The sequence below is a fragment of the Euwallacea fornicatus genome, chromosome 28, assembly GCF_040115645.1.
Source record: "Euwallacea fornicatus isolate EFF26 chromosome 28, ASM4011564v1, whole genome shotgun sequence".
Classification (NCBI taxonomy): domain Eukaryota; kingdom Metazoa; phylum Arthropoda; class Insecta; order Coleoptera; family Curculionidae; genus Euwallacea; species Euwallacea fornicatus.
Genome location: NC_089568.1, coordinates 1,953,900 through 1,981,157, shown reverse-complemented (window position 1 = coordinate 1,981,157; position 27,258 = coordinate 1,953,900). Strand labels below are relative to the sequence as shown.

General features: G+C 36.7%; 1 protein-coding gene across 1 annotated transcript in view; it reads right to left on the bottom strand.

Moving 5' to 3' along the window:
- LOC136347417 (acid sphingomyelinase-like phosphodiesterase 3b) overlaps window positions 1–27,258 on the bottom strand; it is a 154,603-nt gene that overhangs the window by 101,858 nt on the left and 25,487 nt on the right. The gene's annotated exons all lie outside the window — the stretch shown is intronic.

Here is a 27,258-nt window from a genome sequence, read left to right as displayed (position 1 = left end):
ATCGAGAGGCTTCAAACCTGGAGATCGTCCTGGCTGTTCCATTACGCCTCTTTTACCAGTCCATCTCCTAGGGACAATGTCATCAAGTTATTCTATCACAACCATAGCATAATATGGTGGTCCACCATCTTGTCGCGATTAAATATTTTTGGTTGCTCGTTCCTCATTTTCTCCAGTAAAAATTTGCCAGCGATCGATGGAATTAATTCGTTTTGTAATGAGGGCCAGTATGATGCGTTCCCCTGTAGAAAAAATTGATCGATGAACTAGCGGCCGATTATAGCCATCCGTACCTTAAGTTTTTGCGGATGTTGTGTATGCAGAGTCTGCATCCAGTGAGGATTGTCTGTGGAGCAGTAGCGACAATAACGTCGATGAGTAGATCCATTTAAGCAAAACATCGCTTTATCCGAATTTAAAATTTTAGAAAATTCTACAACCCTCAATACCCTTTTTTTCATTAATTCACAAAATTCCATCCTGCAATCAAAATCGTTTGGCGTCAACCCTTGGGTAAGGGAAATTTTGTATGGATGAAATATTTACGCGTTTTAAGAGATTGTTTACTAATTTTGCAAAAACATTAAATTCATCGGCAAATTTGTTTGTGAATCGCACGGGGTTTTCATCGATAGATGAAAGAATGTCTAGTGCTTTATCGCCACCAGTTGCTGTTCGAGGTCTTTCGCATTTCGGAGCAGCTTCCACAGTTCCAGTCCGTTGAAATTTTTTATTCATCTGATAAACTACACTTCTATCAATAGGTCACTCTGAATATTTCTCATTAAATGCGAGACACAACTCTTTGTAAGTTCCTCTGCGATCTCCACATTTCAAAAAGATTAAAATTTCAATTGTTTGCTTCTCAGATTCAACAAGATATCCATATGGAGTTAAGTCGGGCTTTCATTACCTATAAAACACCTAATCGCATTCAATAGGCAATGGAAAGGAGTTCTTCAAGAGTGTTACTTTGATTTTGGTCATTAGTGATTTCACAATCTCGTGATTTTACGTACAGCGTACGCCACATCTAATGTGTCTAGGTTGCGGCTAGGAGTGCAAATGTGCAAAAGTATACAGGGTGTGCGGTTTTAAAAAATTGCAAGTTTCTTTAATCGTAGCTTTACGCACCGCCCTGGACATTATGTTATCACTTCATTTTGTAGCGTGGACGGGACCTTAGCTGCTTCCATTAAAACCTTTCTCTTAATTCCTGCAGGGTTCTGAGTGTGTTGCGACCCACCCCGTATACTGTCAAGGGATTTTGGAATTTAACGAAGCGCGCAGCGTCGAGGCGGAAAGAAAACTTTTCCCCCCGGTTTGTGTGCTATTTTATTTACTACCTTAATGGGTGTTTATAAGTAGATTAATTATGGTAATATGTTGTTTGATTTTATTCGGTTTCTCCGATGTAACATCGTTAATCTAATCGGACGTTAGTTTCTTGCCAGGAGGCAAAGCATTTTAACTCCTAAACGGCGTATTTTAGAGAACAAAGCAAACAGAAGGAACCATAAAAGTTGTGAGTAATGTATAGTTTGATCGGCATGGTGGCAGAAATTAATTAAAATTGGCCACGGAATGGAGAGGGGGGAGGAACGGGGGTCGTAGGTAAACGAACGTATGATTAATTTTTGTAACTGCAATATTGATAAAAAAACAAATTTTTTTTTTTCGTTTAGTGTTGTTTTCCTCGTCACACGCATGCAGGCTTGTCCTCTTTAGCATGCGAAAGGAAACATAGGAATAGTAAAAATTTTGCTACATCACAAGGAAAGCCGTTTCCCTGGTTAACGCACCGCCACAAGCGCCCTAAGTATCGTTGTTGCCCTTTATATCGCCATCGTGGACTTTTATTTCAGTCGTAAAACAAGAGGGTTCTACAAACGAAACATGTAAATTATCTTTGTGAACATGAAAAGGACCCCGATGAATTTAAGTTTTTTTCTGGGTCGCGAAACGTAGACGACAGCCGGATAATTATGTTTGTGTTTCAGAGAGATTTGAGAAGGAATTGCTTAATTTGATAAAGGGGCCCCGGAAGAAGAGTTTTTTTGACAAAATGGAAAGTGACTAAGCACGACGAAGCAGATTAGAATTTGTTAGACAGTACAACTTTGAAGGAGAAATAACTGTTTTTTTTTTTTTCGTTTTAAGCGGCTTTAAAATCAACATTATTTATTTCACAACGCGTCCGTAAAGCGCTACCTTTCGGCTTACGTGTAAAAGTAGTGTCACGAATTTACCGATAACGTTGTAGCAGTGCGATGTTAAACCGGGTGTTTTACCGCAGAGACGGCCTCTGCAAAAGATCAGATATTATTATCCTTTTGCGAAATTCTAATACGGGTTGCTTTACAAAAATAGGCGAAGTTGTGAAGGAACTTCCATTAACTAAGAACAAAATAAAACGATATTGCTGATGCTACCAAATAAAGTCAAAGTGGATTATTTTTTAATTCCGCTTTTTCCGCTCCAGACGGCAACTTCAGACTTTTAAATAGCTCTCCGTATTTTTTTACACGACGCTACAGATAACTTGTAGAAACGTTTCAATTTTTTTCAGTTAAAAATTGTTTTAAAATTAACTCGGCGCACGTCACCGGATTCGGAAAAATACTTACTTCGAAAAATGAGAAAAAATACTGAGTCCTGTGTAGAGTTGACACCTAAACCGGAAGAAGCCGAGTTCGAACAAATCAACTTTGACGTCATTTAAGAACCTGGACAACATGACTTCATTTGGTTTTTACTTCGTCAAAGCTGGTTCCTAAGCAAGCGAATTATAAGCCCGGTTTTTATGAGACTGTCGACATACCATATTCATTGAACTGAACATTTAACCGATTATGACATGCATGAGCCGAAAATGGCAAAATAAATGGGTCCTGGCTGAAAATCGAGCGACTTATGGCTCCATCCTAAGGGATCCTCGAGGGATGGAACTTCTGTGTGATCTCAAAATCGAGTTACATCCCAATGTTCATTCATTAGGATTATATGTTATTTGGAGTAAGCAAAAACCCTCACTTTCACTCCTAGTAACATAATCAAATATTACTTACCGCGAAACAGGTCATTGTCTTTATCTGCCGGGACGCAGAGAGCTGTTGAGCGACAGCAACAACGGGAGGTTATGATGACTTTGATACCCTTAATTTCGTACCTTCTCTAATAACTAGTTCTAGTTTACTGCCATGCAGAGAAGCACGGAGCGTAAATTACTATTTCTGTTTTATCGTACCAGTCTTTGAGCTTAAAACGTTTTACTAAGTAGATGTATTATGGTAATTAATAGGTTTCTCTTCTCTAAATCTCCTGCAGGCGAACGACAATAAAATCGCACATCTTCAGAGCGAACGTGTACTCTTTAGAAACACATTTTGTTTAACAACCAAAATATCTAGAATAAAAAGTCTAAGTTTTTAAAGTTTTTCAATATATTATACTATGAAAGTTTCGATCGTAATTTTCCGAATTTGTCAAGGGAAATGTGTAAATTTACTGGCTCTGACAAAGTTTAATATAACGGGCCGGCTGGCGTGTTAAAGTGATAGCATGTTTTGCATAATATCGGCAATTTTGCCTTACAAATCGAGGCAAAAATTGATTTTGACTAAAATACCGCTAAATGTTGCTAATGTTTGTTTCTGGAACTCGTTGGGTTAATCGTGAAAACGACTTTTCACGGAAGTTGGTGAGCGATTTTGGTTCGGGAAACTTGAAGTCAGTTCACGAATTAATCATAATTTATAAGATTTGGGTAGTTTAGACCAACATGTGAGACGAATTGGACGTACAGGAAATGGAGTCTTTCTGTTCCGAGAAGTTACGCTTGTTAAGGCGGCTAGTTGAATGGATTTCGCTCTTTCTGGATTTGAGCAGTCGATGTCCCTCCAGAACTAAAATGTTTGAGATAAGTAGCAAATTGCAATTATCGCCATCTTCATCGGCACCAATTTTTTGACATTCGACCGATGTCTTCGTCGGAGATCGCACAGGATAGCTACTTATGTATCCGGTTAGGAAATGCTTAGTTTTACGTAACGAGTGCGCTTCGGCAGATCGAGCGAAGCGAGATCCGGCAACATCACGAGTTACACAAAATAGCACATGATGCTGCAGTTCTCTTGCAAACTTTGCATTTTGTATATTTCACATATTCGTATTGGGGTAATTCGCTCTTTTTTAGCTTGCAACGAGCCTACCCCTACCTCATTGACGGAAATATGATAACTTTCCATTAATGTACCAAGGGGAAATCATTAACGCATTTCGCCCCTTTATAACAATTTTATTCAGAATATGATAAAAGCATTTCAGCCTAACATCTGTATAATGGCACAAAAACGATTAACCTCGAAAGCTTTTAGTCAAGGGTAAATTAGGGACCTTCCCTTTCAGTATGAGCCAAATTGAAAATGTGTCGGGTTTAAATATGAGCTATTTTTGGGAACATGAATTTACTAATGGATTTCCAAAATAAAATTAGGCGGTTCATTAAAAGTTTCCAAACCGGTTTTGTGAGGAGTTTTCCGGTGAAAAATGAGAATCCACGTTGGCAAATTGAAAAGTGTTATTCGCACAGCGACACAAATGTATATTTTAAGTTTCGTAAACGTGTACAATTTCTAATTTAATTATCCACATTTTGAAAGCAATTTTTCCCGCTATTGAAAAAATTTAGCCACAAAAATCTTGATTCGATTTTTCTCGAAAAGGGAGATGCTGTTAAATTTGTCAATCATTGGATTCTCAACTTCATAGAATCTGGAGGTGGAACTAAGCCCGTACAAACTGTTATGGCCATTGATATCTTGCCTAAGGTTAGTAATTTGATTACCATTATTCACAGACATTCTCATCTCAAGTCGTCAATACCCAATTGGATTTCAAGTACATTCCGACGCGTTTCCAATATTCTCGATACCCTTTGTTCGATATTATTCCTTAATATAAATTCCGCATTAATAAAACATGGCCTCTCCTCTAATTTGTGCATTAGAATGCACTGGATATAGGTTCGGTATTTCGATGTCTAGGAATTCCGATCAGATCGATAAGAGGCGTATATCTGCGCCTGACAGATTAATAAACAAACTATTTAAAAAGGATTTTACCTATAGTCGAGTGGCGAAGGGTGCACACAAAACTTAAATTAGAAATTGGGAAGTTTGATTGATTTCGTGGGTGAGCCTTTATTTGCTAGAGATGTTTTGATGAGCAGCCATTGTAGTGTAAATTTACCTTACGAAGTGTCTGTGTTAGAGAATTTAGCAACTTTGCGCAAACCTTTCTTGATATCGATAAAGTGTGACGCCTAAAACCTGGACATAGTAGTGATTATAGGCATGAACGGACGATGAGTCGTGCCTGACACGCTCCAAGCGACCTCTTGAACATTAAGCTACGTTCCCTTATCCAGAGAGAGAGAGCTGATTTTCGTATTTACTGGGCGTCTTAGAAATTGATGGAGATATCACAAAACCGCCTCGAAGAAAGCCCTCGATGTACTTCCCCGCGGTAATGTAGAGAGTCGTTCATAAAATTCAACCGCGAAGTTACGAGGATTGTCCAAAAAGTACCCGATCTGACGTGTAGATGGCGATCGTTTGGTAAAAATTTGCCTATATTACAAAGACCTAACCTTAATAAGCTGACGTGTAAAGTGTTACAGGGCTTATGTGTGAGGGTTGTTTTGGAGCCCCTTTTAGCGAACGCTTTTAGAGATTTTGCAAACATGGAAAATATCGGTCATTGGTACGTGGTTCGATAATTTCGTTTGAAAGGTCTGAGTCCATCCAACGTCAGAGCGAAATGAGATTTTACGGGGAAATCTGGTCATTAACAACTGTGAAGCATTGGATGGCAGGGTTTAAATGCGGTCGTATGACCACCTGCCAAGACGAACTCCGTAGTGGCCGATCCAATGATCCTCCAGATGTGGTCGTTCCGAAAATTGTGGTGAAAATCCACAAAACTGTGCTGGAAGAAGGGCATTAAAAAAAATGCTGTACATCGCACTTTGACCAATTAGACCTGAGAAAGTTGTACGCAAGATGGATGCCGTGATTACTAACGATTGAATAGAAACAGAGCTATGAGGATGTTTCAAAGGAGCGTTTGCCAAAGTCTCGCAGGAGTAAAGCCGAGTTTTTGCGTCGAGTCGTAACCATGGATGGAACAGGGGTCCATCATTTCACACCTGAATCGAAACAGCAGTCAAAACAATGGGCACAAAGGGGAGAATCAGTTCCAAAGAAGGCGAAACTGTTTCATCTGCTGGAAAGATGTGTTGTCAGTTTTTTAGGATGCATGTAGGAGAATTTTTACTGACTACCTCCCTGAAATAAAAATAATAAACGGGGAATATTCTACAAATTTATTGCAGCGTTTGAGCAGAAAAAGCGACCACGTTCGACGAAAAAGAAAGACTTGTTTCAACGATTCAACGCCCAAAACCACATTTCCGTCATCGCGATGGCCAAAATCAATCAACTAGGTTTCGAGCTCTTGTTTCGTCCACCCTATTCGTCAGATTTGGCCCCCTCGGATTATTTTCTATTTCCAAGCTTCAAAAAGTGGCACGCCGAAAACAGATTTTCCAATAATCAAGAGATGGAGTCCGAGATTGATGCCCATTTTAAAACGTTCGAAGCTTTTTATTATAAACAAGCAATGGAAGGCATGGAATATCGCTGGGAAAACTATATCAACCTTAAAGTTAAGAAGTAATGTAATATTTTCCAATTGTTTTAGCTTTGGTCGGTTTTGGGACCATCTTCGTGTATGTCGCAAATCGGTGAACTGCGAATCATCTATTTGATGAACAAAAATGCGAGCAGCTCAGCAGAACAAATATAATTTATGAAAGAATAATTATTCAAATCGAAGAGAGAGGATGAAATTTTCATAGAAATGAAGCAGAAAATGTCAGTAGGAGTGGGTCTCGAGTGCTTATTATTGAATCCCAACAACCAAGGAATTCCTGCAGTTGCAAAGATCGCAGAGAAATATAAGAATTGAAAATGTTTAATAGAAACTTCTAAGAAATCTCAGGAATAGTGCAAAATCCATAGCGTTATCCAGCTTTTGTCTACTTTACAATTATTTCAGAGATGACAAAATATAAATTGTGCCAGAAACAATTAAAGAAATGCTTTCTCACAAACTCCTTACCCTCTTTGTCAAATCCTTTCGTCTCAATTTAAAAAGTTACGAGTAAAAATATCCTGAGAAACGTGCAGTTTTTCCTCGACTTAAGAGACGAATGCTGCACTCAAGGTTTATATTGCACTTTTGTGTTAGCCTCATGGCTTCATACCTTTGTCTCGCAATTAAATTGAATACGCAATGAATAACAATGTTTATCAAATAATATAAATAAAACACAATTCTCAACGGCTTTGCAAAAGCGCCATAACGAAGAAAGAGAATGGAAAGTTTAATGAGGAACATTGATTGCGTTTCCGCTTATTTAATAAAAGCAAATAATGCAAGTTGAAACCGAAACAAGAATTCTCCGTTTCGCAACATATTTCTTTGATTTTGTGTTTTTATTTCGGAAGCGAACGTTGGAAAACAACACAATAAACTGCACAATTACCGTCCTTATTCGCGTTGTTGCACAGTGGTTTGAATGTTTATTAACTTGATTATTTGAAATGGGATGTCTTTGTAATGCAGGAAACCAGAGGATTGTTAATTTTCTCTTGCAGTTCGATGCCCTTTTTTATTTACTTCATATTAAAATCTTTTGGTGAACGAGGGAGCTTTTCCACACATTTGGAATTTCTTTACGGTTTAAAAATCGGAATTTATCCACTCCATTCCTAAGAGGAATTCTCAAATGGTGTTGGGAAAAAATCCAACATAAATCAGCGGCATCGCTGGGTTCCAATTAGGCCTTAAAGACGTTGGGACAATTCCGATATACATCTGCTGCATCGCACCCCGCGATGCAGCACTTACCCCGACGTGCCTAAACCCGGCCACGGTAATGGCACTGGTTCCTTGATTTATCGCTCTTCCGGTTTCTGGAGGGCACCGATAAAAATACCAAGGGAACCAGCGAGCCACATCTGGGCTTTGCCGGGGAGACCTTTGGGAAAAAGCTTCCCACGAACCAGGAGGTGTTGTCGGTTGGGATTGGTCAAGAGCTTATCGTGGTGATCTCCCTCCAGCCCCGCCATCCCCGGGAGGCAAAAAATCCAACAGTTCTTACCAAGACATTTTCTCAAAACCAGTGTTCGCGAACGTTCTCTCTCCCGTTTTCTCGGACACTTCCCGATCCGTGAACGCGAAACTCTCTGTCTCAAACAATACCTAAAAACCAGTGTTCGTGAACGGAACCAACCCTTTTGCTCTCAACTCTGTTATACTCTAAATATTCACGGTCGTTCGCTCAACTCTCTCTCTCTCTTTCTCCCGTTTTCTCATACTTGCCCGGTCCGCGAGAGCGAAACTCTCTGTCTCAAACCTCTGGTCCGTAACTTACACGTAAAACACCTCTCTAACCGTGCACGTAAACCTTCTCAGATCTCGGGCAACCCAGTACCGATACTGTAAATCTGTAGCGTTTATAAAGTTGTAAAACTGTAGTGTGTAAAATAGAGTGATATCTGTAGTGTGAAGTAAATTCATTAGTTCGTGCTACGGAGTTTGTTTTCCCCGAACCCTTGGACCCCATATATCTCAATTGGCGAAGCAGCGTCTGGTCCTTTGGCTCGTAACAACTCTCACCAGCGAAAGAGAGATACCTCCTCGGGTGCCTTGTGAGGCAGTCGATTCTGTTAGGCAGAGACTAAAAGCCCCTGGCCTACACAAATGGGTTTTCGTGCTCTAAAGATCGTGTATTCTTTAAAAGGTTGCAATTAGCCTTCGTAATAACTCGAGGATCGGTCCCATCTCCCTGGTCTCCAGAACGTTCGACACATTTCATTTACGGTCATGGATAATCGACAAGCAGCTACGGGAGAACACATCCAGCAGAACTGGCTTAAATGTCCTGAATGAGTTTAAATCCGCATTTAATCCATTACCCACAAAGTCATTATTAGATTTAAACTATTATCACTGCACACTTAAAGCTCTGGGTAAATTCTTGCTGAGGATCTAACCCACTATCCTCAATATGCAGCTTTGGTATATTTAGAGGATTTCTCTGATATAATGGCTTAAGTTGTAACGTGGTTAAAATAAACCTTCCCCAATGTAAACTGCTGAATATTCCTGCGAAGTCTAAAGCTATTTAACACTAAGGCGTTTTGCAGAATGCATATTTTATATCCGAAAACGACGCTTATTAAGGCAACGTTTGTAGCTGAAAGAGGCCTATTTGCATTATTCTTTTAAAGCTGAAAAGTACTTATTATCGCAATATCTTGGTCCGTTCTTCGCGAATTATTCAGAGCTTTCCGTATATCTTTATTTGTCTGTCAAGATGTCGTTAAAGGTCCTAGTCGATGGTCTCTGGCAATTTGCCTTGAAGTTTTGATTAATCTCTTTCATTTTCGCCTCTCAATCTACAGGGTGTCCGGAAAGGTCACGTCATAAATTCAAAGGGTTGTAGAAAAGGCTGAAATAATTCTAGTAAGGCACGAATAAATGCCCAGCGGCCTTCGGTTCTAAGTTGTTCGCTCTGGAAGTAAGAAGTTGAAAAAAGTGTTTTTGTCGTAACATTCAAACAACTATCATGGTGACGATGAAAGTTAGGCGATTCCAATAAATCGTAGTCGTGCCAATTTTCATATATAAAAAAATATTTCATGTGCCGCCCTTGTACAAGACGAATAAAAATTTCTCATATAAGTTCGCTCGTTTTTTTTTTAGAAAGTTAAACGAAATTAGTTTTTTTTTCGTTATTTGATCTTTTTTCTTTTTTTTACGAAAGAATTATGCCTCGCTTTAATCTATATTTTCTACTGGTTTTTTAGAAAATCGCGTTTTATTATCAACATGAATCATGCATGCCAATGATTTAAAGTTCAATAAAATAGCAGCTTGTGATAAGAAATGGCATGTATTACGGTTAACGTTATCATGAATGTTTAATATCAGCATCTTGGACTGTAATACAGAAACTTCGATAGTATTATGTTCTGCAAGTCGGCGCGTTCGATGTATATCTGCATTCTCCTTATTGCTAAACTTCAAGATATTATTAAAATAACTCACGTCGATGACATTAAATAGTGACGTCAACATTTTTGATAACATTACAATTTTTGACACCTGCTGTTTTCATAATAAACTGCAATTTTATTTTATTTCAAATTTTTGGCGCGCGTGGAGCATGTTGATAATAAAATCCGATTTTCCCAAAATAATACAAGATTTCGACTAAGGCAAGATATGCCATTTTGTTAGAAAATTACGAAAAAAAAACTGATTTCATCAAACCACTGAAAAATGAATGATTCTAAATGAGAAATTTTGATTTTCCCTGTATAAGGAGGAACATATGAAAATAAGCACGACTGTCATTTAAACTGCTGTTACGTTAGAACGTTACTTAAACCGCTTAATTTTCATTGTCATCGTGATAATTGTTTAAAAGTTACAACATAAATACTTTTTACTATGAGAGAGAGAGAGAGAGAGAGTAACGTGGTAACGCAGGTCGCTGGGATTTTCTTTATATACAATACTAGCATTGTTTTGACCTTCTCTGTAACTTCTAGAATTTATGACATGACCTTTCCGGCCACTCTGCATATTCAAAATTATGAACTATCGAATGTAAACACTTGAATTTTCACTCCAAACTGCCCAGTTTATCGTGCAACCGAAGCTAAAATATCTGTATGATGTTAGCCTAAATGCCCTTGAATATACGAGGTCGGACAAAATAACAAAGCAGGTTTAATTAGCTTGACAGTGGGTCGAATTATCTGAATTACCTTGAATATATCCTCCAATGCCAAACAAAACCTTTAAGTAATGACGGGCTGAAAGCCTCATCTCGACCCACATCCATTCCGGTCCTTTCCCACCCAAATATTTTGCCCAAATTATTACGCAAACCACTGTTTTGAAAAGGCATTTCAAATAGTTTCCATAGTGAGATGCTAATGGGGGCCAAAGTCATTACACGAAGTGCTCCGGCAGTTTAATGATGACGGCCCCATTCATCATCTCAGGTTAGTTATGCCTGACCTCGACACAAGACGAATAGCCCGAATATTTGCCCTTTTCGACGTGGGTTGTTACCAAGGTGGACACATTTCCCTATTACCGGCCAAATATTCATACGGACTAAACCTTTTTGAGGTCAAACCCTTCCCTAGTAATGATTTCCATTATTTGACGCCTCAGTAGAGGTTTCTGCTCTATTCCCCATTTATCACAGCAGAGAAGACACGCCCAAGGAGCGCGAATATCTACTGAAAATTGTAGGTTAATCTCATTGAAATATGAGAGAGGGTTAAAAGAATTTATCCAAAATGAGTGACCTATTAGCGTACGTAATTACAGATGGAGGCTGGATGTCGTTGCTAATGAAAGTGTTAATAACGCCCCTTATGTAGATTTGAAATTCGCGTCTCGCACAATCCAATAGGAGTGACAAAATGAAAAATGGCACAGATGAGCGACAGAGGCAAATCCATTAAAGTTTGGAAATAAAATGGGAAAACGTTATAAATCAACAATAATATGTGTATTCTCCCGACGTATACTGATGTATCGACAGGGGAAATAAAAGTTAAAATTGAGTTTACCGTAGGACACAGAATGCAATTATGCCACGTAGGTAAATTTTCGAGTTTTATTGCATTAACGTCCATTTAAAAAAATGTGAGCAGGTTTATTGGCTTGGGTTGAATTAAATAAAATTCTCTGCAGCTGGTTTTAATGGCCGATAATTTTTTGCTTCTGCATGAAACTTTAACATTTTCAGTAGAAACGGCGTGAAAATAAACTTGAATCGCGATTAATTTAAATGTAAAATGGACAGATTAAAATGCTTATGACCGTCTCAATAAGGACATGTGAGCGCGTAAGCGCCGAACTTGGACACGGACCTCTTTCATTCGCCACAATTGTTCACGAATTCTTGCTCTTTTGAGCGCCCTCATTAACTTTGTCGTCATCATCTCCTGCCCTTCTTCCGTTGTGCGTTGGTGCACACGACAAGAGGAAATTTATGAATTCCTTGTATTTTGGAATTTCAAGAAACTTCTCCAATTTCAGGCGATTTCCTTTCAATTATTTTGCGGATTGCCGACGACGGCAAGGTCACGCGGCTTTTCCCAAATAACGGAGCCTTCGTTATAACATGCACCTGTGTATGCAAGAACAATTTTTTTCCGGAATTTTTACATCGCTCTTGAACCTGAGCTAATCGGAACTAACTTCTAGCTCTGCGGAAAATGTTTCACGGTTACAACCAGAATTTCAAAGCCAAATTTACGAAGCGAATTCCCAGTCTAAACGCAGAATTTCGAGGACCATTCCGAATCAGGATATCTCTGTTTAATTGGATACTTTGAGGCTTTCCTCAATGCCCCCAAATTAAACATCGATTCAAAATCGAGAAATGTGGATGTTTCAGCATTAATAGCCACTACATTACTGCGCTGGTTAATTTGAAAAACGTTGACGGTTGTTGTTTTCGCTAATGAAAAATATGTTGAATTATTAGAGAGGTTGATAACGAAACAACAATTCGGTTTACTTGTTTGCGCATTATTAATCTGTTTAATGCATCGCAGAAATGTTTTGAGTTGTGCAATATGAAATGAGGTTCCAAGCTGGTGAAAGCATCAGAGTGAAGGTAGAGAAAATTTGATTTAAAAATTATCATCCCTTAACTGCCTGTGGGATGCCAACAAATACACACAAAACACAATTACGGATAAAATCGCAGACGAAATTCAATTATAACTTTTCCTCTTCGGTCATATTCGACGAATTGACATGGGAAATAAAAGTTAAAATTGGATCCACTTTTATAAATAAGCACGCAATTTTCCAGGGCAGTGAGCATTAGTAATTTTCTAAATTCAAACACATTTTTTAGGCCAAAATAGCGTCATTTAGATGCGCAAATAGTGTCGGGTAATATAAAATTATTATATTGTAAACTTTTCCACGTTCATAAATACTAACTTAACTAATTAAGGATTAAAACATATTTATGTGCGTGATTTTCCCATAAGGTCATTAACGGTAAAAACTTCCTAATAGCAAATTACAGAGGTTCGACCTTGACCGCCCTATTTACGTGATCAGATCGGCGTGGAACAATATAAGGTTTGTAAGGTCAGAGGTCAAATGGCTTGTACCCTTCCTGAAAAAAACATAATGACCTGAGGGTCATTCGATAACCACCGTCATTAAGGGCAAATATATCTCGTGCGCAGAAAATCTTATCAGACAAATATTTAGAGGAAAATCTCATGAATTAGTGTCTAGAAAAGCGTTAAAAAGGGATGGGGTTAATGTTTCAAATTCAGAAATTTTAAAAATAATCATGATCGCACGTAATGTGTAAGATGTATTTGTTGATAGAATGGGGAAATTATTTGTAAAATTCTCCATGGAAACGTTCAAATCTCTCTATGCATCAAACGTAATGGTTTTCATTACACCAAGATTTCCAACACCAAGAGGTTCTGAGGAAATTTCAGTAGTTCCAAAACACACTAAAAATCTGCCAATATTCCAAAAACGCCATTAAATAATTTTTAAACCTTCAGGCAATCGACGAAAAAAGGCGCTAAATTTCGAGTGCCTCAAACACCTAGATGAATATATACAGGGTCTGTCACATATATCGAATAACGGTAATGACTTTTTAAATAATTTTTCTACCAAATAACGTTTCAAGTAGAGATTACATGGCTAATTTGTCGCTATTTTTCGTTGACCTCAAACTTCGTTTCCCTGCTCCGTAACAGCCCAAAGAAGTCCAACTTTTATTTTGCAAATTCGACCCTTTATTTCTGACTTCTTTTATGGAATCTACGCTTATTTGCGCATGCAGATACATCAAATTTTATTAGCGTTAGATAAGAAAAATTTCAAGCAAAAAATTATTATTCCGTGAAAAAGGAAAGCAAAAAAAACACTAGGTGTATATTTTAAATACCATTCTGGAAATTCCAGTTTTTATTTAAAAAAAAGTAATACAAATTTTTTGTATAGTGAAATAAGGTGGCTAGACAGGCCACTCTAGTGAAATCCTTGCGATTTTTCCTTTGGAGCCATTTCAAAATCAAGTTCATAAGGATTGGCGAAATAACGTGGATGACTCGAGGGCTCGTATTATCGGTACAATGCGAGCGATCAGGCAAGACATGTATTTTGAGGTGAGAAGATTATTCATGTATAGAATGGCTCTGTGTTGAGATCACTACAGAAAACATTTCGAGCAAATGCCATGAACATTAAATAACAATTAATTCTTGTAAACAGTTATTTGTTATTTTGCTTTTTTGATTAATTTTAATTTTTTTTTATCATATAAGGAAAGTAATCTTTTTCTCAAAATTCCTCTTATGTAACCCCAATAAAATTTGATATGACGGTGTGCGCAAACAAGTGTTGATTCCATGCAACAAGTCCGGAATATAGTATCTCATTTGAAAAACTGAAGTGCAACTTCTTTGGACTGTTATGGGACAACAAAAAAGTTCAAGTTGATCAAAAAATAATAAAAAGTTAACTCTGAAACTTTAAACTGAAATATTTTTTTGACAGAAAAATGATTTAAAAATGTATCTCATATATATGACGGACCCCGTATAGAGTCTAACGTCTGTTGTTCATTTTTTAATTTAGAAAATACGACGAGAGCTAACGTGGAGGCGTTCTGAAACAAAAAAACCTTGAATTGACCTAAAGTTTGCCTACGTTGGAAGAAAATGTGGAAAATCTAAGCTTTCAAACTCGAAGCATTAAAAAGTTTTTCAAAATTTATCGCAGTTCGATTCAGTTCCGTTGACTAAAGGTATCATGTATAAGACTGAAACTTTCTCCACGCTTGTTTAAGTTTTCACCAAAAAACTGACGAAATTGATGGGAGTCTTATTCGGTTCCAATGATCAAAAGTGCTGTTAACATATTTTCATTGTTTCCAGGTTCAAATGGGTTGAAATATGGTAAAATTTAGTGACAAAGTCGTAGATTCGCAGGTTTAAAATCGAGATAGAGATTTTTTCAAATTTTTTTCTTTAGTCAAACTATTGTTAAGAAATATAAAAATCACCTTATTTGGTTGAGACTCTCTAATATCGGTCGATATCAAAAATTAGTTCAAAAATCGTATAAGATTATTTTTTTGAACGAAAATGCAACGATTTCCTCAATTCATGTTCAAAATTAAAATATTGTTCTTAGGGCTGTTTAAGTCTTATCGTATCCATCATTCACTTCTTTGCGTGTATTTAGAGAATTTTTAAAACGAAGGGTTTTAAATGACTTTTGACTGACCCATTTCATCCTAAATAAGTCAGATGTGTCTCCAACCTACGTCAAGAAGCATTATTGTTTAATTGTCATTTCGATATTTAAGCTGCGAATTGCCTTGGTAATCTTTTTCTATTACCAGGCGATTTCCAATATAATTGGGCGTTTCCCCCTTTTGAGTAAAATAATGAAGGAGCTTTATTTTGGTTCAGGTTTATGAAAATCTAATCTTGAAATTGCTTTTCTTTGTTTGGTTAACGGAACATATCTAGCTCTGTAAACCATATTTTGAAATGAGATAGCTCGCAAACTAATACCCAATCCATTGTTAAAGGCCAAGAAATAGCTAAAAGCAAAACTCAAGTAATTATATGTTGAAAATGAAATTTCTAAAACAAAATTTTAGTCGCGTCGTTACAAGAAGCCTTAAATAGATTTTCTTTGATATCGCGCGATTACAGCATCAGGTCGTCCAGAAATAGTTTATTCAGGCATCAGGAATGCGGAATTTACATTTTTAAATTTTTTTCTTGTTCAATGCTTGTTATTAACGAAAGAAGTTCATTTCGCGTATTTGCAATTCTGAGTTTTGCATTTATTTGTTTCCTTTTTACTGCGAAATGGCAAATTTACGCAAATTTGTTTCGATCTATGCGGATGACAAATTATTTAAATTATTTATGGACTTTCTAAATGGAACCTATGAAAGGGGATTCGGGAGGCCAAACTATTATATTAATTAGCTGTAATCGGAATCACTTACGATGATTACGCGACTTTTCGAATTCGCTTCGTTATTAACAATAACAGCAAAATATGACAATAATATGAAAATTATTTACCACAATTTTAGATGAAAAGTGAGGTTCCCCCAATTGAATTTTCATGTGTTGGGTCAAGCTAGATGGAGTTTTTCCCGCATGAATTATTCAAACCCTCCAAATGAAAGTATTTATCAACAAATTTTTAGATTTTCGGTATATTTATTTGCAGTAAAACTGCCTGGATTTTCAGACTAGCTAATGTCTGAGGCTCAGAAATAGCCGTTAATGATAATACTAATTAAAGCTTGGCAATACATTGTAAGTCCAAAAAGAAGCGACTGTGATCCAATACAAACATAGCTGACATTTAAAGCAAATTCAAAACGTTACGTGTAAAACACACCAATATATTTTTCTCAATAGATTTTAATATCAACAAAGGTAAATCTACAACGGAATGAATTAATTACCCAAATCCCCAATGCCTGTACGAACAGAAACTGGTCGACCACACCACTGGACCATCCGAAATAATTAATGATGTCAGCTGCAATCGCAATTAATCCAAAGTTGAGTAATTTTCCCATTTCATTTGTCATTTCAAAGACACTTCAACCGATAAAGCTCTATCAGCTAGAGTAAACTATGATTGTAATTTTGGAGTAGAGATTTGTGCAGCAATAAAAGTGAATCTCTGAGTGACACAAACATTGCAGGATGGCTCAAATTCGGGGCTCACCAATAAAATCTCGGAATCTGTAAGAGGTAGAAGCCTCGAATTTAGACTATCCGGAACATATCTAGAATTATTGAGATGTTAAAAAAATTAAAATAATATTTAGAGCAATTAACAAAGCTCGTTTCTCTGGCTCGGATTGCTAGTATCACTCGCACGTGATAACGAAGTACACAGTCGGCGTCATGCGATACATCAGAAATCTGATTCAAGGTTCAGTATAATATTCTCGAGTTTGTATTCAAAATTCTGCACTTTAACTATTGGATATGGATAACCATAAAAAAGAAAAAAATATGTCTGAAAATGAGCGGTTGAAGGGACTAGGAGGCGGGATTGTCTTGCTTGTCTTCTAAGACAAAGGTGGTTCAAAATCGTCGAGTTGTGACGATTTCCTTTCCATCTTGCTGGAATTTATTCTAGCTTTTCGATTATTCTTGTTATGTGTGGGCGTTCGTATATTACTTTCACTCTGTTCTGTTGTCTGTATGTATTGTTTAGTTTTTTCCGTTGCATTTGCACCCAGTATAAATCCGCAGTCTAACAATAGTCAGCAGATGGACTTTTAGCATTTTGTTGCAGACTTTGTGCTGGTCTCGTTTCTTTATCATCAACGATCGAAAATGTTGTTCCCGTTTTGTAGTTTCTGTTTTCATATCGATCATACTTAATTTCATATTTTTTTCGATTGTTACTGCCAAAGTATTATTTGATACTTTTTGCATTAACTGTGTGACTTTCTACTACCGATCTACTTGATTCTGGTTTGATTTGCTTATTTGAGAGAAGAAGTAGGTTTTGATTGTGTTACCCTTTGATTTCTACAATTTTTCTCTCCCTCTCTCGATAGTTGCACCACGCATAACAAGTGCAATACCTGCAATGTATTCCTATATGTATGCTGTTTTGTCTATATATTTTTGGTCTTTTAAGGCTTAGCCGTATATAAGAAATTTGAAATTTGACCCTCACCATTGGAATCTCCGAAACTACTGGATACACGAAGGAATTTAAATGGTGGCAAAACTGCGGAATTTAACGCCGTTTTAAAAATTCGAATTTTTCGAGTACCTCCGAAGACAGCCGAAGAAAGCTAAAAATAGGAGATTTCACTTTTGTTTTTTTAGCGTTATTCGACAAGGAAACATAAAAGCACAAGGAAATTTTCGTAGCAACTTTTTCTCAGCTACACGATGACGTCTTCAGATTTGTTATCGGACGCTTCGTCTTTCCGCTATTATCATCAACTTTGATTTTTCTCATGGGCTCCACATTGGATCTTTCGACAGAATGGCAAATCTGGACACGTCATCGTGTAGCTGAGAAAAAGTGGCAACGAAAATGTGGTTGTGGTTTTGTGCTTCCTTGTCAAATAAAATTCCTTGCTAAAAAAATAAAAACGATTTCACCACTTTTTAGTTTTTTCGGATATCTTCAGAAAAACTTGCAAAATTCGATTTTTGAAAACGGCAGTTGGTCAAGAATGAAATTACCCAATGTTGTGCCTTTTCAATTTCTTCGAATCTCCCTCCAGTCTCCGAGATCGCAATGGTGAGGGTCCAGTTTGAAATGAACTCTGTATCATGGCAGTATACATTATAAAGGAAGGGCAACACCGACGACTCCTGAGGGAGCCCTTACTCGGGAAAAAAAGGGAAATAAAGAGTATTGTCAATACGTACGTCTAGTTGTCTGTTTCTTAATGTATTTTTGATAATATGATCACGTTTTTCGGCGTTTGAAGTTTATATAATGTGGACAGTGAACCATTGCGCCAGATGCCGCTTTATTAAGGTCCATAAAAACACTTACTCATTTTCAGTCAACATAAAGAGTGACTGGAGCGAACGCAGAGTGTTTTTTGATTTTCTAAGCTTTTAGAAAAAAATTACTTATTGATTTTGACAACGAGGTATAAGAGTACGGCAACCAGGTGAAGGTCTCAAGAGAAAGAAAAACCAACTTCTCTCGGAACCGGTCCAAATACAATCATAGCATTTACCAGGAAGGATCAATGAATTCAGAATAGTCCTTTAGGAATTAACCACGATCTGCTCCTATGTGAATTTGAAAATCATTTTCGAAGTAGGAACGAATGACCGCGAACGAAGTGAAAAGTTTTGGTACCTAACTGTTGGTACTCTCTCTATACTTCAACGAAAAAACGAATTATTGATCTTAATTTTGATTGGGAAGCGAGCGGCCTTACTGCACGTTTAAACTGCCGATTTTCATATTTTGTCCACAACAATAATTTAACCTCCGACCAACCACGCAAGAACATCACAAACAATATTAGGGTTATCTCTGCACGCCCGGCTGTATTTTTTAGGCATTATTTAACAACATTATCAGCTAGGCCGTAAATTACAAGACCCCAACACAACCCCCTAATATTGCGGCAATGTGCAGCTTTCACGATAACAAATGGGCAGCTTTTGCAGCAATTAAGCGGTATCGAACGTGCGTAGCTAATATGTCTTGGTGGTGAAATCTTCTTGTAGTTTACGCCACACTGAGTCTTGCCGAAAACCGAAGTGTCGTGGCTTTGGGAAGTTACAAAGCCATTAAACTCAATAGGCGTTTATTTCCTAAATTAAGAGGTTTGGTTGCGATTCTCTTGACGATGCTGATTTAATTATGAAGTCAAATACTACAATACCATGGTAATAACCACAAAACTAAACGTCACTACCAGCATTTGTACAGCGATATTCGGACTGCAGTTCTTTGGGGGATATACGAAACGATTTTAAACAATTTTTGTTAATTGACGTTTTGATAGAAACGAAAAACAAATATTTTTTCCCAATCCTTTGTTGACTTATCGTCATTGAAATCTGTACGCCCACGAAGGCCCTTTAAAGGACAATCTTCTTAAGGAACCTATATAAAACATTTCTGCCTAGTGCAGTTAACCACATTATTTTCAGATAGATAGCCAGGGCAAAATAAAGCTCAGGCATTTCGAATAAACAATACGGTCTTTAGAAAAACATGTGTTTGAAATGTCATGTATTTACTTTAGTTATGTCTTAATGTGAAGACTGCAAAACGAAACAAACGTGTGGGCTCTTCTGAAGCATGCTTACGTTTCCGTATTGTCCCATTATTATTCTGAAATTGATGATGTTCCCTACATTCACATACATGATGAAAAGAGAATACTTCATCACGGAATTTATTTACATATTTCTTATGACTTTCGAGAGCTATATCTAAGTGTTTAGTCATTTCGATTTTTCAAAAAGTCTTCAACTGAATGTTTCCCGCAACCCGGAAATTGATAAAAACAGTTTTGGCGGTCATAGAAGATATCATTAATATTTATTTGTGATAAAATGGCACTTAATGGGTTTTTCCTCAAAATACAACTTCGTTCTTCACTCCATGCGACAAGCTGCCCTTTTGTGATACAGCTACAAAAGATTTCCAATTATACTCACATAAAAGAAGAAATATTATTTCTTATGCATCAACCATGTTCTCTCGAAGTCGGAATACAGACACAAATACAAATTTAGTTTGTATCCAACCGACAACGGAATATATTTTCCCTCATATTGCCTTCATGCAGCTTCCCAAGATTGGTTAAAAGCAAGTTTAGATGAAATACGGCTTTTCCTGCAATTCTACTTCTCTTTTTCCTTTAGCGGGCGTTTTTAAATGGCATCTTGAATTAAAAATACAAAGAAGACTTGAAGCCATGAGGATTCTTTTGAAGTGTTTAGCTATTAGCTTCTGGCATCTAAATCTCAGATGCTTTTAAGATGAAGACATGTTTGAATGCAACTTTATATATTTTATATCTCGTTACAAGTCCATTTTTCCACTTGGATTAAATTTTACAGTCTGTTTGAAACGGACGCTTGGGGCGAAATATAGATTTTCTGTCTGATAAATTCTTAGTCGCTTCTTACTTTTCCAGTAAGAAATATTTCCTGATTACTGACAAGACGATATTCATGCAGAAAATATTTTTCTAAACGTGCCTTCTTATGCAGGAATAATACGCTCGCATTGGAAAATTGCATGCGCATAAATCAAAAATTCTTCCGGAATACTTATTCAGGTACTCGTGGTATTTGCAGAATTTTAAATTACATACCAATTCATTCGAGTATAATATGTTTTAAACAAGCAGTTTGTTCAAATACGGGAAATAATAATTTTAAATGAAGAAACAAATAAGGCAGCTTTAAATGCGGTTTCTTAATGCGAGGAAAAATTTACAATTTTACGAGTTACCTTTTAAAGACTTGTATTCTGTTCGCAGATGTGTAGAAATTAAGATGTAGAAGATGTCCACGCTAAAGGTCCCACTCCCTCTAACATTTTTATATATTGAAATAGGAAAAAGAATTCTAACAAAAAATACTTGAATGTTCATGTAGTTTTTCGAGATAGTTAGCAGTTTCATACAGGATGTTTAATAAACGTGTGCCAACCCAATGTCGGATTTTTTTTTAAATTAAAAATTACTTTTTTTACATATTTAAATCCTGCGTTTTATTACGAATTCAACGATATATATGTGTCATTCCTCAAATTTTATAATTTTTGAAATATTTACAAAAATGTACTCTAGTGCAACATACTTCGATGACGGTGTTCTACAAATCTAGGTTAGCTATAGAAACAATATAGCTAATTTGGTTAGTAGTAGTAATTTGTTTTGTTATTGTTATGGAATGCAATGTTGACTTGGCACACGTTTACTCAACACCCTGTTTAAAACTGTGACATATCTTGAAAAATTACACGTACTTTCGAGCACTTTTTGTTACAAAAAATGTCTAATCCAAATATATTAAAATATTATATTAAAAAGTTAGAGGGGGGTGGGACTCACTCGCGTGAACACCCTATATGTCTCTACGCCAATTGTTTAAGTTCTTGGCCAATTTTGATTTCCAGCGTTTTCACCTAATATAATTAAAAAAAAAAATGTAATCCATATATTAAACATTTTTTAGTGAAGTTCTCATATGATTCAAAAAATTGTGTGAGTTTGAATTACATGCGCAGTAAAAAATTGCTTCTTCAAGTAAATATTAATGTCACATATTCAGTAGTCTTGGGTTTACATATCTGGAAAATGCCATAGTTTCCTGAATTGCTAGAGTCAACTTATTCCTTATAGTTCTGGTAAAATTTTATTAAGTAAATGCGACATTGAAGTAAATCTTTGAGTTTCATTCATTCAATTTTCACCTCAGAATGTCACATTGCGCTGAGCAATTACTCATAGCCCTCTAACAAGGAAACAGTCAACTTTTAGATTAATTCAAGTTCGGCTAAATTGTCGTATATTGACCTTAGAAAACTATAGTAGAGTTTTATACAGACCAATTAAACATACCCTCTGTAAGCCAATACAAATCAGACCCGCATTGCTGGACCCATTGTAGTTTTGGAGAATTCGAAAACTCCTTGCCCGGATCGCTCTATTTGTTAATGCAGTCTTGGATTTGTAAATTTATAGCTGTTCAAGGTTTGATATGGCAGACCTTTCAATTATATACCAATACCAATAGAGTTGCTTTACAGATCGTTAAAGATTGGAACGACGTGGCGGCATCTTTAGCTCTTTATTGGAGGAATATGAACTTTACAGTTTTTAAATATTGAAAACCTCTTCATCTGTTCATTGAATAGGGTAAAGCATCTTGGTTTTGAAAATTCATTACTGTTAGGCATTAACACAATTATCAAAGTGTAATATAAACAGACGCAGATCAGCTTGACGCTACTGGTTCAATTTGAGAAATACGAATTTTAAACTTTTTTAAGAGTTAATTGAAAGCTAACCTACGTTATGTCGCTTTATGTCAATGCGGTTAAATTTAAAAAGCATGTATTTGTCAAAGAATTGACATGTCAGAGGATTGATATTGAGCAAACAGCATCGGTATGACAAGGGCCATTTCAGGTAACTCAGTTTTGCACTTATTCAGAATTTTAAAACTTTTGTCTCTTATCGACGGAATGAATTTTTTGTGTTAATGAAAAGATATCAGAAAACAAGAGTGTGCATTGATACTGTTGATTTTTAAAATCAACTAGAGCAGAACTATATAATAATTTGCGGAAATTGTTCTTAACCATTTATTAATATAAGAATCCAAGAAACTAACGGAGGGTCCAATGTAGCTCCACACCAATATTTTGGCCCATACTGAAAACTTCCAAACAGAAGTTGGAATCACCATTCGATCTGACTTTACGTGCAGCGAAATTAACTGTTAAAGTAGGTTGACTTCAGGGTAAAATTGAAATTCCTCCAGGTTTATAAACACTACGGTGCGTGACAATCTCTTAAAGAACTTATCAACTGGTTTCATTTAGGTTTTAAGTTTGGCACAAAAGTTTTCATGAGAGAGAATTTCATCATAGGAGAATTTTATGAGCTTTACTCTCAATACACAAATTAAAGCTTACAGTATTTTGTGGTATATATTGCAGAAAACTAACATGCAAAAAAACCCTAAACAAAATTAATTAGACCTCCCTTTTTGCGATATTCGACAATACAATAAAGTCGGCATTGTTCTCCGGTCTTTATAACACATAAAAAGTTTTCAAAATACTGTATTGAGGAGAATTTCGGCTTAAAGCTAGTCAGAAGTAGGTCAATGTCGACGAAAGTAAAATGGGGAGATCCAAAGAACGATAGGGCCAAGCTTTGCTTTAAAGAAGTTATTTTACAAAGCATGATTATGATTTTCTAGAATTAATTGTTTTTCTTATTTATTTTGTTTAAAGGGATGATGTACCTATATTAAAAATGTTCTCTTCTCGCCTATCAACTCTATAACTGCAAACGATTGTGACCTAAATTAGCGCCCTTCAACCTTAGCCACTACGTGGCTGTTCGCTAAAGGGATAGTTGGCTAATGTCCAAACCGAGCCCTGGTAGTGTTTTTGCTTGTATTAGCTTTAGCTTGATGCTGAGGAGCCAAGGCATAATATATTCTCTTTAAAGGAAATTCACTTGTTTTTAACGTACATTAAAAATATTTACATCAAACGAGTTTATCAAAGCCAAACAAATGGAATTATGCTTAAATATTAAACTTAATATGACATAATTGAAACTGCAACAGCTTTTATTATTTTATAGGTCAAGCTAAATTATGTCTCTGACATACAATTTGTGACCATGCATTTGATCGATTTCAGGCCTGGTAATGGCTCAGCGCAAACCGAATCGTCCCCCTGAAAATAATATAATTTAGGCTGATACTTATGGCTCTTTAAAATTTTATATCGATCAGAAAAGCCATTCATACAGGGCTATAATAAATGCCCTTATGTTGTACCTATAACAACAGCAACTAGTTCTAAATTTAATACCAGACGTATTATTTGCTCTTCGGTTGAGGGTCAGGCAAAACCGAAATTAAGCCCCTTTGTATTATTGTTTACAATAAAATTGTATTCGTTATACGAGTATGTTAGAGAAGCAAAAAACAACTCCTAGAAAAGAGCGCTTTTCATAAGCATTCTTTAGAAAGCTTCAGGTTCAGTGCTCTTTATTTTGTTCAATGTTGAAATGCATGGAGAGCAAACATGATTTTAAAAGGAATAAGCACAATTATATGAATTTCAATAGCCACTTTTGAAAGGGTAATAATTTGGGGTTATGATTCGCAATATTTTATTCGAAAAAGGCCCAGTTAGTACAGAAGGAATTGCAAACAACATCAGCACAATGAGTATTTGTTTTCGCCTTAATTGAACCAGGAAAACAAAGTGTGCAAATAAATTAATATCAAGAGCCATGCATATGATGAATACTCTGAATTTGGGGTTAAAATGTTTCAAGTGTATTTAATGTGCTGTTTAATTATGTCCTCTAATTATATTAAAATAATAATGTTTGTTGTGCTGGCGGCATTCGGTTTACAGTTCTTATTAAGTATTTGCGTTGGCACGAAGGGCACTACGTACATAGTATTTTCCGGATTTTATAATAATATGGGAAACTCGTATCGGCGAAACAAAAAATTTGTCCCAATCCACGTTTGTAGAACTATGAGACATTTTTAGACTAAATCCATCAATATTTTAAACTACTATTATTTACTAATATAAATTTGTAACTCAGCAGACAAATAGTACAGAATATGTGATTCAAGGGGCTCATTATTGCACACGTCCAATTGAAACGAGAAGCGAAGCGATGAGTGTAAATTGGGTCTGGTGCGACAATGAGCTGCCTGGTGAAACTTGTGTCTTAATAAAAGGCGATTGAAATTGAGTTTCCGTATTACAATATAAAATATTGTTGAAACGTCAGTGTAGTTGTCGACGGTAACATGAAAATTTTGAACTTAAAAATTGCCATGGAGCAATATACGACTGAGTAACGTGTTGAAATTATTTAAACCTACGACGAAAATGGCCAATGAGGAAAAAGTGCATTTCGTTCCTTACGTAGATGTTCCATAATCGACCTTCCTGGAGGAGAATTTGGAATGCGATATAAAAATTGAGCAATTGACCGGCGCGATTACCTGATTCGACACCCGCGGATTTTTTTCTCTCGGGGTTCTACACGGCAGAGTCTACGGGAATAAACCGAACACCAATGAAGAGCTGAAACAGGGGGTCAGACACGAAATAGCCGGTATAGATTTGGATTCGTACCGCAGGGCACTCGAAAAATTTCACAAACGGATTACGTCATGTCACACGAGCGGCGGCGGTCATTTACATAATATCATCTTTCATACATGGTTGTAATGAACCAACCTCAGAGCAAATAAACATTTTTTACTTTCTCGGCGTCCGCTTTAATACATATATATGGAAATCCAAATTGAATCATCCTATATATGACTGATGTGCTGGAGCACGGTGCACGGTCACTATCGAAGCAAAAAGCTGTCATTACAAGAAGGCCTCACTGATTAGAATCTTCGTAACATCTGGATGTAAACATGAATGCGAATAATTAACGATTCCCCTGTCGTGAAGCATTTAATTATGCATGCAATGAAACGAAACTTTAACCTGAACTAAAAATATCAACAACTGAACCACACTTTCGAAATTCAGTTGTGCCGTTCGGAATTTTCCATTGAATGAAGAGAAATGTGAACAACCTCAGTCGACGTTTCATACGAAAAGTCGACGTGTTTTGGAGATCTTCTGCACACACACTTGCTCTGGGTCCATTTCGACGCTCTGTATTGCCAGAGACGATTACTATACCGAAACAGTCACCATAAAGTATAATAATTTGACTGCAAATAGCTTCCGTTTTATTAAATCAATTAAAGCGTAAAGTGTATCTAAGGTCATCGCCGGCAAAGCTAATAACAGCCCTTCCAATACCCACCGAGCCCTTTATCGGAATGATTTAGCATTTACCCAATTCCCAAACGTTAATCACGCGAAATTAAACCGTACTATTTTTAAATTACCCGACAGCACTTATTAGATTCTATGGTTTGCACGATCCGGCACACGCCATGTTTGTTTTCTACTCTTTTCCCTGCCAAATGTCTTATTGATAATTGAAGCATTCACGCCATGTTTGCTGTCTAGTTTCCTCCGCCGATACAATCAGATTGATATGCCTCGACTAGAAACGAATTAAATCACAACTACGGTTGGTTACAGCTCGGTGGTTTATTTTTTCTATCGAGCTTTCCCAATGACGTTATTAATGACCAGGGGTATGACCAGGTAGTAGTTTTTCTCGTCTTCCTGCGACTTCTTAAAATGCCCTTCAGTACGATCTCCAAAGAAATTTCACACTTCTACGTGCAGTCGTATGTAAATTCCACTGATGCTGCGAAGCCTTCTTATTAATTACTGCAGTAAATCTGCGCTAAAATTCTAGTATACACATCGTAGATTTTCTGGTTGTTCCAGATTTTGCTTTTGCATAATTATGCAAGATTTGTGCAGCTCTCCTTTGAATATCTCTCTTTATTAATTATCTTGCTCTTCACCAATTGATCGATCTTCAATTATCAACTGTAATTCCACGTGATCGGACTCACGATTCCGGTTTAACACAAAATCAATAAATCAAGGCAGGGCAGGAGAATTTCTAGGAACAAATTATCGTTGATTACGGAGTTTTATCGCTATGCTACCTGCCGATTTGAAAAGCTATTCGAATTAAGGTTAATAAAATATAGCATTTTTCCGGCTGGTGATTTAGTTGCCCATTTCCTATATCAAATTATGGCATTTTCTGGATTAAAGACATTTCCATGAAACGCTGGGTACGGGTTACTAAGGGTCTTTCCTTGGCAGCAGGAACCCAAAGCGAATCAGGGAGAGATGTCTCCCCCTCCGGCAACAAATGGAAAACCCTTTCTAAAA